We start from the raw sequence: 14,646 nt of genomic DNA, 5'->3' as shown, positions 1-14,646 counted from the left end.
GGATATACGACCTGGGAGATAAGACTGGGAGGCTCTTGGCGTGGCTTGACAGGAGGGAGGGTGGAGCCAGGTGGATAGCGCAACTCAAATCTGAGGAAGGTCAGGTGCTGACAAAACCTAACGAGATAGCGGAAACTCTCGCGCGTCATTTTCAGCGGGTCTACTCCTACACCTCCTCCATGACAGAAGAGGAGGCAGGGACATATGTGCAGGATCTGGCGATGCCCCGGCGCACCCCTGAGGCGGCGGACGTCTTGGAGGCTGACATCACGGTGGAGGAGGTGCAAATGGCAATCCTTGCGTTGCAATCGGGCAAGGCGGCGGGACCGAATGGTATACCGGTCGAGCTGTACAAGCGAACAGCCGGAACGGTCGCCCCTCATTTGCTCAACATGTTTATGGATAGTCTCCGAGCGGGCGTACTCCCGCAGGACCAGCGGACAGCCACTATCATGGCCATACCAAAACCTGGCAAGCCGGCGTCGGAGTGCTTCTCCTATCACCCTATCTCGCTGCTGAATGCGGAGGCGAAGATCCTCGCGAAACTCTTGGCATCCAGACTAACACCGCACCTGCCGGACATTGTACACCCGGACCAATCTGGTTTTATGCCCGGCAGGAGCACGCCCCTTAATCTGAGGCGATTACACGGAGTGCTGGTCCGGGTGGGGCAGGTGCGGGAGCCGGCGGTGCTGCTCTCGTTGGATGCGCGAATGGCATTTGACATGGTCGAATGGCCCTTCCTCTTTGCCGTACTGTCGCATTTGGGCTTTGGACCCAAATTTAGTGCCTGGGTCCGGCTTCTATATGCTAAACTAATGGCCCATGTGGCCGTGAACGGACACATATCTAGAGACTTCCCCCTGACGCATGGCGCCCGACAGGGATGCCCCCTGTCGCCCCTGCTCTTCGTTCTGGTGCTGGAGCCCTTGGCAGCATGGATCCGCTGGGAACCCCCAGACTTAAGTGGACGAATGACTGGGAGGACCGTATCTCCCTTTACGCGGATGACGTGCTGCTCTATCTCTCCTCCCCGAGGCGCTCAATCCTCGCACTACTTAACATTTGTGAAATTTTCGGGAGAGCGTCCGGCTACACTATCAACTGGTCGAAATCGGTGCTCTATGTGCTGTGCGGCCCCTCTCCTCGGCTCCCCGTGAACTGCCCATTGCAGACGGCGACGGGGTCGTTTAAGTATCTGGGTATCCACATTACGGCAAACCCCGCGGACTTTCTAAAACTAAATCTGCAACCCCCACTGGACCGTCTCAGGTGCGATGTGCGTCACTGGGGTACGCTGCCACTCACGTTGCTAGGGAAAGCTGCCCTCTTTAAAATGATGGCCTTGCCTCGATTCGTATACGTACTGGAAAACACACCATGTCGCATTCCGCCAGAATATTTCCGCGCGATAGCGGCACAGGTGACTACCCTCCTGTGGGGTGGCAGGCCGCCGCACATAGCGCAGTCCAAATTGACTCGTGGCTGATATGACGGGGGGATAGCGCTTCCCGACATTCAGCTTTATTATTGGGCAGCGCAGCTAAAAGTAATTAACCAGTGGCTTCATGTCCCGCATACAGACCCGGCATTCAAGGCAGATAGGGACATACTGGGAGAGCGAGGTGTGTTGGCAACCCTGTATGATGGTAAACTGACTCCTGCGCTCATCGGCCCTCTCAGACAGACGGTTGCCATATGGCATGCAGCGCAGGCCAAACTAGGGTGGCGCGGGGTCCTGACCAAACTCACACCTCTGTGGGACACCAAGCAACTCGGGAGGCTCAGAAACAGCAGGGGCTTCGAAAAGTGGGACGCTATAGGGATCTCTACGATTGGCGACATGTGGTATAGGGATGACATTATCGCCTTTGAACGTCTCCAACAGCAATACGAATTGGCGCCATCCGAGTGGTTCCGGTACACGCAAATTAGACACGCCTTGCTGGCACAGTTAACACCGGGAGTGGCGGTACCAGAGGCATCGCCCGTGGAGGACCGGTTATTAACGGACTATATGCCGAAAAGGGCCACATCGTTTTCATACCGTAAGCTGATTAACAACCTGCCAGACCCAATGGGCCCTCTCCGCGAGAAGTGGTCCCGTGATGTGGGGGAATTCGACGATGCGGAATGGCGGGAGGCGTTGACTTCGCCGCGGGAGGCGGGTATACCGTCGAGGCTCCGGCTGGTGCAGCTTCGCATCTTCCACCGCTCCTATTACACCAGACACACACTGCACAGTATAGGCAGCGCGACACATCCTTTCTGCCTGCGTGGTTGCGGTGAGGTGGGAAACTTCTTCCATACTATATGGGAATGCCCCATGCTTCAGGAGTACTGGCGAGGGGTGATGCACATGATGTCACAGTCGGGAGGAGTCCCGCTGGTGCCGGAACCCAGACGCTGCCTGCTGAATATATGGGAACCTAATGACCTCTCGCGCCTGGCGCAGGGCTGGGCCACGCTAGGGATAATGATAGCCAAACGCAACATAGCTCAAAAGTGGGGGACAGGGGACTTGCCGCGACTCACTACTTGGGGTACGGACATGGACGAGGCCATGTTTGCGGAGAAGTCGGCCTTTGTTAGACGGGGCTGTCCTAGTAAATGGAGTAAAGTATGGGGGGGCGTGGAATACCTATAGAGGTGACATCTGTGACCCGCCCTCGGACCCTGAGGATGACGCCTCGGACTCAGACTAAAGTGAGGGAGCCCGGGGGTGTGGGAGCGGGGTGGTGGATATTGGAGATGTGTACTGTTGTGGAACTGTTATCTGCGAACTTGTCCTGCTCAGTGACTATTGCATTGCTCTTCTTCATGGAAAACTGTGTGTTTGATTGCTGTATTGTGCTGCTGCTAATGACTAAAATAAAAACAAGTTAAAAAAAAAAAAACAGACCTTGGCAAAGCCAATAGCTGTGATGTTGGATACCAGCCTTCTTGCTTAATCAATGCTTGTTTTGTTTTGCCATGTATTTTATGAAACACTGTTGGGAAGCTGTTAACAGGCCCTCAACAATAAAAAAAAAGGAAAATATATATTTCTTTGCTCTCAAAAAGCACACATTGCCACAGTGCCCCTTGCACTGAAGGAAACTACTTTGTGTGTGAATATGCTCCTTCTGGAAAGGCAGAAAACCATCACTCACAAAGAGTGAAGTGGTCTATCCAATAGTTGAAGTGGGCTACCCCATTGTCTACGCTGTATGCTATAGTGGGTGGAAGAGAGATGTGAATGACACAACTACAGACCAATGGGTAAAGAGGACTGGTTGAAAGCCCCACTTGTAACTATATTAATTATATAATTTTACTAAAATCAAAAGGTGTTTGCTTGCACAAGTCCTAAAGGCTATTAGGATCACTACTATTCTGCAGCTCAGTCTTTAGATCGTTTTAGTACAACCCAACTTGGGTAACTTATATCCACTAATTATATTGGTTAACCTCTGTACTAACTGCGTGCCATTCATTTTTCAGTTTTTTAAGGCGTTTGGCACAATTGATCACCGTGTATCATTAGACTGTCTTAGTTGATTGGCAACAACATTGCTGTTACTCTTACTGCTGTTCACATTTTACTCAAATTTCTATATGCGCCACTGAAACACATGAAACAGCACACAAGAACAGAAATACAAAACAAACACAACAGAAGAGCACACCACACCCCAGTACAGCCTGCACTATGCCACATAAAAGAAGCAGAGTATTCTAATACATTCATGAGGGAAATATTGGGAAGAGTACCAAGGCGAATAGTTACTGATAGTTACTGATAGTTCGTGCAACACAAAGCTGGCAGCAAGGCATTTTGCTCTGCTGTTTTGAGTGGACAGGAGAAAGCTGAACAGCACCATATTTACCAACATGTAAAGCTGTTCAGTTCCTTCTATGCACTGGCACAGTGGTGAAAGGGGGCCTGATTCAGGGAGTGTTATTTTTGTGTAGAGCAGAATATCTTCCTGCACAAAAACAATCCTTAGAGGCATAGTCCTCTTTCTTGTGTGCTTTAGAAAGGAGAAAATAGGATATTTCTCCTTGTTACTCCTCTTTTAGGTAGGCACACCATTTTGGCTCAAACCCAGCTTTACAAGTCTTTGTAAATCTGGGTTTGCTTCAAAATACATGGATGGAATGTCCATGCTCCACCCATGTAACACCTACCCAATGCAAAGTGACACAAGGCAGCGCTCTGCCAGGATTTGTTTTAGGACTGAGGGAGCCAGTTTTCTGACCTGGACAACAGGCATATTCGGACTGCTAGGAATACGTGCCTACTGGAAGGAGTCTGCAGCCCCCAAGACCTCCAATCTGAATGGTCTTGTGAAGCTAAACGGAGGTCTCTTTTCATTGAAATATTCACCGCTGAACTGTGAGATGCATTCAAGAAAACAGCAAACCTTTTTGGTTGTGGGGTGCCCTCAGCTCCAAAATCCCCTTCAGAGGGATAGCGCATTCTTATATGTTAATATACAGATCTCAAACGCTTCTGTCCTACATGATGCATCCCTGCGAATGTTTGCTTCCTTTTTTAAGCACAACCACAATGTATTGGACTCACAGTTGAGCATTTAGGCTACAGGAACTGCAACTTTGTTTAATTCATATGTTTTCTAATCTCTCATCAGTGTCTTAATTGCTATACGGTTTCACCCTTTGATCATAATATTAACATTTCTGATGTATTTTCATATTCAAGTCATGTCTTTTCAACACTACCTAGTGTATGCATTTCTAATATTTATTTTCAGTCTTTATTGTTCTTTGATTGTATTACTACACATAACATCTTACACATTTCCTTTGATGATTGATTTCCTCTTCCTCTGGCCTATTGATCAAAGGTGAGCCAAGGAATTTGCTACCACTGTGATCAGATGTTCACATAACCCACCAGTACATACCTAAAGTTTCTTGCAGAGGAAAAATATCACAATTGTTTGTGAAATATTTTCATTTTTGACATAAATAGAGATTAACCCTGCTCCTATTTCAAACCTGTTATGGACAACATTGATGGAAATATGCAAATTGAGAGGCATAAAGGGAAGATGTTGGGTAGTTATGGATTCTAGGATCATCCATTCCCCATCCCCCAGAACCTTCTAGAGCTTGAAGCAAATATTGGCAAGAAATCGCCCTGGTAGTCAACTAACCTTGAAAAAGCTCTAAATTCAGGTCTAAAGGATCAAGAACAGCCTTGATAATTAGGGAAAAAGAAAGTTCTGCCCCAGTAACAACTACTGAAAAAAACACAATGGCATTGGCTCCCGAAGAGAAAATAAAAATGATGGAATTTGAGGGGCGCCTAAATCAGTCCTACAACAGACAATGAAGGAGTGATATGTGAGATTTTGATCTTGGTAAGACCTATATTCCATCGTCAAAAAAGTGAGAGATCTAGTCATAGTACTGGTAGATCACTTGACTAGTGGGTGTAGATACATGGACTAGATATGAAATAGTATTCAGGAGCTGTATTATTAGAGAGAGTAGCCACAGAGGACACTGATGCTATTCTGACTCTTGAACCTGACCACTGCACAAAGTACATATTACTAAAAGAAGCCCTTATTATAAAGTTTCTAATAATTCCTAGAAAGTACCTAAGAAAATTTGCTAACCATTGCATACAGTCTGACCAGACCTTAAAACATGTGTGGATGTTTCATTAAAGCCAATTAATGGTTGAAAAATGCATGGCGGTATCATGATTTATATAACAAATGTGAGTTGGGGGGTACATCCGAAGTAATTGTTTTGATGTCAATATTTATTTGTTACAAAACACACTATCTCAGAGAGCTTGCTAAGGTAAGTGATCATTCAAACCAGCACTGGAATATCAAGACAGGGCCATGGGGTAATGGAAAGAAGGGTGGGCCAGGTCTGCACTAATGAAACTAGTGTTGTAGAGAGAACAAATAAAATCAATAAAAGAGTTTGATAAAGTGTCCCTATATTGGCAAGAGGGGTGTACCAATATATCTTTGGGAAGACAAGAGGGTATACAATGAATGTGGTCCACCTTTACAAGTCACAAAGCACCATAGATCATGCTAATATTGTCATGCCCCCATCACAGAAAAGGGGAGCAGAGATGTTCTGGGAAGCCTTCCTCTAGTAAAGTGACAAAAATAATAATTAATACTGAGCATAGCCCCTTAGCCCTGGTCACTATAGAGGTGGGGTTTTGCTGAGAGAAAGAAATATGTATGCCCAGTTGGCCTTAAAGAAATATGTATGCCCAGTTGGCCTTTGCAAAGCATCTGAGTTGCAGCCTAGGTGCATTCATGTCCATACTGTCTCTGAATGAATATAAAGAAGCTAGATGAAAAGAGGGGGGGGGGCGGGAGATTTACAGAAACACCAGAGGAAAAGAGGGAGCATAAAGCAGGTGCGAATTTCAGTGATGGCTCTGGCTGGGAGGGCCCCCCGAAGGATGATACAATTTCAGATATGACTTGTACTGTCAAAAGGATAAAATATAGTCAATGGTACCCATATCAGATAGTCCCCTTCATGGCATACCAGAGTGCCACACTGCTGTGTGCATCCTTGGTGACCGGGCACATGTTCAGACATACAGTGAAATCCCTGAGTAGGACAAAGCGCAGCACGCGACCCCAGAAGTGGTTGGACTGCGGTAAGTGGGTTCCAAAGAGATGATGAGGAGGACCCATTTTCAGATTACATGGAAGCATGTGTGAATTCAATAATGTTACACGGCTGATAGCCATGGGCATTCCTCCAGATCAAAAGTTGTCAGATGTTTTATTCATGTCTCTCAGGTCAGGTAATTATACTGATACTGGTACTACCACACCTCTGGAAATAGACAATGGACCCTGACCTTTCAAGGGATTTTTGGGATAGTGGGCCTGGAGTGGTTGCCAGTGAGGAGGGCACACAGGGCAAGGTGCTAACACCAGTGTTGAAGTGGGGGTACCTAGCTGGTGTGGTGGTTGGGGATTTTAATGCCACTTACACAGCCTGCCACATGACGAAGCATTTGGAGTACAGAAATATCAAATGTAAGGTAGAGATTCTACAAGATGATCAAGCCCTATGGAAGCATTCCCTACTGGACCCTTCTGCACAGACAATGGAGAAATGGGAATGTGAGGTCTTGAGCTCACTGCGCCCCCAGCACGAAGTGAAAGTAAGGTCCTAGACAGAGCCTGCTAGGACCCCGGGAACCAGTAGGTGACCTACATAAGCATGAAGTTGAATGAGCCATAAGCCTTTTGTATCTAATGAGAGATGTCATGTTTGGCATCCTTAGTGCTGTGGTGCAGGATCTGTGCTGTTCTATAAACTTGTCTCTAGCTCTCACATCTACAGTTGAGAAATGAAATGGGACTGGAGGCGACATAGGCCACAAAACGTGAATTGCCTGTGGAGTGATAATTGACAAAAAGAATGCATCTGCACACATACCAGCACCCTACACTGCATACATGGGCACCTTCGGCACTTACATATAGCGATCACTTTACTTATCACCTACAGGGACCCTTTGCGTGCACCCCCCACACACACCTTTACAGGAACCCCATGGATGCACAGTCTGCACTCGCAAGTCACATGTACTGCATACAGGCACATCCTGCACTCACTCTCCAACAGACCCCCCCGCACTAACCTACCTAAAAGCTCCAATTGTAGTCACACACTGCCTAAAATCACACCCAGCATGTACCACTTCTATAGCTCCCATCTAGGAAACCCTGAATATGTTTACCCTTTACTCGGCTCCTATAGGTGAGCGTGCATACACACAGGCACCCCATACTCCCTGAAAGCAATTCTATAGCTCCTCTTCCAAGCAAGTCTTAAGAACAACTCCTGCACTGGCCAAGCACCATCCCACACTCATTCTGCACTTACCCTCTACAGGCACCCCGCAATCACACCTACAGGCACCCAATGCACTCTCCCCCCTATGGTCAGCCCTTTGTGCTCATCCTCTAAAGGTACACTCAAACACACTCATTGAACCCTGCACCCATCCTCAACCCACACAAAGGCATCTTCTGAACACCACCAGCTGAAAATTCAGCTTGCACTCACAACCCTCTCTTTACACTCCTACCCCTCTACCTGGTCCAAGTTACTTCACGAGCCTCTGTACTCGCACACAGCAATACCTTGAACTCACACGAGGCATACCCTTCACTCACACACAGACCCTCCCTACACTGACTTCCCACAAGCATCCCAGAATGCACCCCCTGCACTCACCCCTTAGAGGCACTGCATCACACTTACCCACTTACAGGCACCCTCTGGAACCATATCAAATTATGGGGGGCAGAGAGGGTTTCTGGTCCAGCCTAAGTAGCCCCTAAATGAATCCAAACCAACAAAGGTGTGCTATTCCATAGACATAGAGTGTTCCAAAACCTGGACCTGTCAGGTCATCAGAGGCAACTTCTTGTGCTCCTAATAGGAGTCGCCTCTGATGACCTGATGGGTCCAGACTCATACACTGGGCTTTGGAACACTGCGTCTACGGAACAGCACACCTTTTTTGGTTTAGACCCTCTGGCCCACACATGCATTAACCCCACATGCACTCATGTAGGTGCCCGATACACTCATAAAGGCACCTCACTGCATTCACCACATACAGACACAAGTTACAAGTAACCCACACTCACAGAGGAACCCCAGGTACACACCCTCTGAAAGGGGCCCTCTAAATGCACTTCTACAGACACCCCCTGCTCTCACTCCTTACACTTCACAGGCACCCCCTGCAATTACAGGTATCCACACACACACCTCCTATAAGCAACATGTGCATACCTCTGCAATCACCCATTGCAGGGACATCCTGCACTGACCACCCAACATGCCCATCCTACACTCACAGTCTATAGACATCCATCTGGACCTACTACAGGCACCTCTGAACACAAACCCCACTACACACAAGCACCCCCAACATACTCATGCTCACCCTGCAATCACATCTCCCCCACCTGAACACAGCTCCTGTTAGACCTGGCATCCTTGGCGTGTTTTCCCCTGTATTTGTGCCACAGCCTCCTGTGTTTTTACTGTGCTGGACTTCGTTTTTTTCAGGTCTAGATGCTTTGGGCACTTTGCTACTGCTGATCAGTGCCAAAGTGCAAGTGCTCCCTCTATAAATTGTGAATATGGATTGGTGTTTCCATGATTGACTTATTTGACTTACTACTAAGTCCCTAGTACAGTGCATTGTGTGTGTCCAGGGCCTGTAAGTCAAATGCTGCTAGTGGGCTTGCAGCACTGATTGTGCCACCCACACAAACAGCCTTTGAAATGGTTCAAAGACCTGCTACTGCAGTCTGCGTGCGGTCTCGACTGCCATGTGGACTTGGTAAGTGCACCCACTTGCCAGGCCCTAACCTTCCCTTTTCTTACATGTGAGTCACCCCTAAGGTAGGCCCAAGGTAACCCTGTGGACAGGGTGCAGTGTATGTAAAAGGTAGGACATGTACTGATGTTTGTAACATGTCCTGATAGTAAACTACAGTGAATTTCGTTAATCACTATTGAAAGGCTATCTGTCTCATAGGATAGAATGGGAGTTTATTTATAACATCTAATAAATATAACTTCCCATTGGGACAAGATAGGAAGATCAAGTTTAGAATGTCTGAACTCCGAATGCAAAGATGCATCTTTTAGTAAGGACGGTTTTGCATTCTGTGTTTGAAAATACCCCTTTTAGAAAGTGGATATTTTCTTGCTTAGCCATCCTGTGTGCCTCTGCTGCTTTGTGTATTGACAGTCTGGCTTTGGAGTGACAGGGGCTGAGGATGTGCATTTACTGTAGACAGCCAAAGGGGAGGGAGTTGAGGTGTGTACTGCCTTGCCTGGATGAGTCAGGGCTGGGCTGAATAGACCTGGGCTGCATTTTGAGTAGGGGGAGGAGATTTCCTTTCAACTGAATCGGCCTGGTCTGCCTTACACAATGCTGCCTCCACCTCCTGCTGGGAGGCAGGACCAGAAAGGACAGACATGTTTTGACTGAGCACAGAGCCTCTGCCGAAAGAGAACAAAGAGAAATGCTGTAAAAATATTGGGGCCCAGACCCCGAACTTTGGAATACTTCTGGACACAAGAGGAACCTCTGCCAAGGAGAAGAGCTGTGAAAACTGAAGGAGAAGTACTGCCCCTTTGCTGTGTGCTGTCTGGCAGTTGGCCTGAAAGGCTGTTTCGGCCAAGGAGAGGATAAAGACTTTTCTGCGTGCTGTGTATCCTGCTTGAAGAAGATCTCCAAGGGCTTGAAGTAGAGCTTGCCTCCTGTACTGAAGTCTCAGGGACACAAAGACTTCATTACCAGCTCTCCTGAACTTCATTGCTGGAAGTTCTGACCTGCCAAGAGGTGCCTGTTGGTGTGTTTGGCCTCTGGTTGTTCCTGCTGATGGGAGCTGAAAATGAGACGCAACTACGAGAAGCGCAACACATCCGTACCTGTTTCCGATGCATCACCGGCGTGTGGGAAGAATTTCCATGCATCGCCATTGTGCCGCTAAAGAAACTGACGCAGCGCCTGCCTGTGGCTGGAGAAAAATCGATGCATACTGAATTGCGTGCACTGATCTATGCAGTCCGAGATCACTGCACTGATTCCGACGCAGGCCCTGCTCTGCGGCTGCAAGAACCAGCGCATCGTGGGACCATGGTGGGAGAGACGGACACATGCCCGATCTCCATGCATCACACTGGGGCACCAAGTCTACAATAACGCCGGAGCAACAGTAAGAAACCGAAGCATCACATCATTTTCACAGTAATAGACGATGCATCACCTCCCCTTCAGTAAGGAACCGGTGCATCACCTCCCTTGCGTGGCAGTAAGGAACTGACGCATCACCTCCCCTTCAGTAAGGAGCAGACGCATTCCCTTCCCTTAGTGTAAGGAACCGACGCACACCTTGCCTGCAGCTGTTTTTGTTTATGATTGTGACGCATCCAAGGTACTTTGTGATGAAAATGTCGCATCTATAGTTTGCAATGGACAGAACTATTTTTGCCTTCTAAGGATTACATTTCAAGTTCTGTATTGTGGATTTTTGTCATTTTTGGTCTTGTTTGGTTTAGATAAAGATTACTTATTTTTCTAAACTGGCGTGGTGTCCATTTGTAGTGTTTTCACTGTTTTACTGTATGTGTGCACAAATGCTTTACACACTGCCTCTGAGATGCTGAATGCATCACGCATAGAAAAAGGCTGTAATGAGGAGAAATAAAGATATTTCTCCTCGTTATGCCTATGTCTGGGAGGTGTGCCATTTTGATGCAATCCCAGGTTTACAGCTCTTGTGAATCTGGGAATGAGCCAAAATCAATCTGTAGATACATGGGTATGCCCGATCTCCACCCATGGAACACCGTCCTGCTGCAAGGTAACACAAGGCAGCAAAATGCGCTTCATTGCATTGCCTCGCGTGTCTTCACATGACTTAGTAAACCCACTAATGGGCTTTTTTTGCATTGCGTGAAGTGCCGGCAACTCAAGCCCTTAGTAAGTCTCACCCAGGGTAACTAATGTGGATGGAGCCGGAGCCAAAGCCCCTTTCTGAGTTGTACTACTTCAAGCTCGCTCATTCTGTTGATCCCATAAGGTGTTAGCAAACAGCTGCACTGTCAAACCAGGCCTAGGAAGGAAAGAAAAACAGGCACCGGAACAGTAGTGTCAACTGGCTACTCGCCCATCAATTACTGAATCAAAAGGTAGAGCTAACTGCATCCAATAATGGATTCAGCAATCATCAACAATACTTAATTAAAAAGTGGAGTTCCTATGAAATTGCCACAAAATAAATATGATTTACATGGACTCTTTGATTCCAGTTCCATGGAACTAAACCCCAACGCAATACATTTACACATTAGGAGCAAAGCACTTTTGAGAACATGCTTTTGTAAGTACCGACAAACTTAAAAAGACAAGCATAGATTCATCTTAATGGTCATCATTCATAGTTCATACCTTGAAAATGTCAATAAAGTTGCCCGATGTCTACATCACACAAAGTGTCGTGTGACTAACAAATGTTACACTAACCAAAATGATAAAAACTTTAAGGGATAAAAGTCAAACAGTCCGGTCTTAATGTTCAAAATCAGAGAATCACCTAGAAATTGAATTATCTGCCAATCATTACAAGTACATCATTTAGGGAAATATGTGTCAAAGAAAAACCATAGAATGAATTTCAATATCTACACAAAAATTTGCAAATTGATCCAATGTGCTAATTTCAAATACTTTTCTTGTTTTGTTGATTTCAAATTGCAGAGTTGGAACAGAAAGGTCTATTACATGAGACCTTGATGAAATTCACCTTTTGAGTTGAAGTCAACTTAGTACCCCTGTTGATGGACTAAGTCACTCATTACACTCGCATTAAGCCCATTAAAATGTGTAAGTGTCATATGTTATGAATCCATGATTATTTTTTTTTATTTGGTCCATTTGAATGTTAGAGAAAAACAAAGCCATCGTTTTTATATTGTGAGGTAGATACGGTAAGGCCCAAATTACGAATGCCCCCAAAGTATGCTGTGATATTTATCGCACCCAGTAAAATCACAAATCTTGGGCTTTGGTATATACAGGTGCAATAAAAAACACTTATTCGAAGTTTTTCCAGAATAATGAGGAAAAACATTAGGATTTTTGTGCAGAAAGCACATATTTGAGTACTTACTGCACCCCCCACCCCAAATATATTTTGGCAGGTTTGTTTTACCGGAAACATATCTAAGAGATTGTGAAGGCTATTGCCATAGGCAACTAACAAGTGCAATAAACTCCTCATCACTCGTAATTCAGATCCCTATGAAACCAAGGATCTGTGCAGGGAACAGAAAACACCAGGCCCCTCTGAATGAGTGCCTAAGAGTTTACGCATGCACAAATAGGAATAGAAGCTGATAATGCCCAGGAACAGAAATATTTTGGTTTGTAATAAAGACACTGAGAGGGGATTCATTATTGAATGCTCTTTAGTGAGTCACGACAGTCTATTAGCAATTTGGGAGATGTCTTGCAGGAGTGTGGTAGGGTTGCATGCATTCATTGTCGCAAATGTTTTTTGTAACACTACATGCCCAAGCTAGGTGATAAGAAGGAGTAAAGTTGTCCAAGGTGGACTGCTACAATCTGATGAGCAGCCAGTAGTGTCCCATTCCATATTCCTCCTTGCACTACTCTTCCTTTTGGGCAGATGGTAAATGTGAATGATGGACAGAGGTCTATCATTCTGTAGCCCCACTCAGACGTTTAAGTAGCTGGACCATGCACGCTCTATACACTACTCTGTGGAAGCGGGCAAAGTAACAATCCAGGTGCAGCTCTATACTTTACTTATACAGTGGAACATTGCAACGAACTTAGCCCCACCAACTGGCCCCACATAGTTTAATGCATATCACACAGTATGAACAAGACCTCTCACGTGATCGACTTGTGCGTGCAGGAACTTAATATGGATTTGATGGGAAGTTCACTCATGGATTTTGCAACATGCTCATTTCCCACAGTATTTCCTACAAATGTAGCCATGTCTTGTGAGAATCTAATGCATGCAAAATGAAGCACTGCATAGTAGTTCGTGTAACTTATATTGTGTGCTTGCTTCAATTCTAAACACATGACTTGAGTTGTAAATACAACTTAATTCAAAAATTGTGAAGGTTAACATAGCATTTTCTCTCACAATGTGGACCATGCCTCTGATTTCATATTGCTGGTAGCTATATAGAGAGTTACTCACAAAAATACAATCAATCTCCAGGCATGCTAGACCATTAGAATTCAGCATTTTGCAGGTACAGCAATTAATGTATTTGTCCTCTGTCTTCTTTACCTTGGACAATAGATTACTTACCTTTCTAGTTTTGCCTTCTTCTGATTTCTTTACTACTGTATAGCTCTTGCTCACCGTAAATATGTTCCTCCATTTCTATCCTCCTACTTCACTGATGGCAACAAATTAGTTTTTCAACAGTCGTCAGCCAAGTAGAACATAGAATTGTAACAAGCACCTCAAAGAGCGGAGACAAAATGGAGCCTCTGTAATGGAAAATGCTGAAAAGAACAGGTTTTAGAAGGACACACTAGAATGTCAATATAAGCCCAGAGCCATTAGCTCCCAAGCTCCGCCGTGAACAATCACCCAGAAACAGAGTCCATCTTGCGGATGGCCAACACTTCTGAGTCATCATTGACTGGAGAGCATGGGAGAGCCGCTCAGTATATAAAATCAAATAGATGTTCTACTCGAGAGCCCGCTTCATCATGCAAACTTGTGTTTTGCGTTGCACTTTTTTTGGACATTCCTGTGCGCCATTTTGGAGATTCTTTCATAAAAGCTGCCCCAAGTGCAATGACGCAGTGGAAGGTGCAAAAACGTGCAGGGACACGATGGGGATGACTGTATATGTTCTACAAAAGAATAAAAAGGCACTTTTCTGCCCCTAGATTTTACACCATTTGTTTTGCCCTAAAACGTGTTTTAGCAGCAAAAAAATGACTGTATAATCGGTGAGCACTGTGCCCAAAACTGCAAATTATCTTCATGCAAGAACACGTTTCCTTTCCACTTGGGTTTTCTTTCAGTAGTCAGAAGCAAATTA

At 45.8% G+C, this 14,646-nt stretch overlaps 1 protein-coding gene across 5 annotated transcripts in view; it reads right to left on the bottom strand.

Moving 5' to 3' along the window:
• GRIA3 (glutamate ionotropic receptor AMPA type subunit 3) overlaps positions 1-14,646 on the bottom strand; it is a 1,128,422-nt gene that overhangs the window by 178,970 nt on the left and 934,806 nt on the right. The window lies entirely within an intron of this gene.

The sequence above is a fragment of the Triturus cristatus genome, chromosome 5_2, assembly GCF_964204655.1.
Source record: "Triturus cristatus chromosome 5_2, aTriCri1.1, whole genome shotgun sequence".
NCBI classification, from domain to species: Eukaryota; Metazoa; Chordata; class Amphibia; order Caudata; family Salamandridae; genus Triturus; species Triturus cristatus.
Note: the sequence above shows the minus strand (reverse complement) of the source record. Positions and strands in the feature narration are given on the sequence as shown.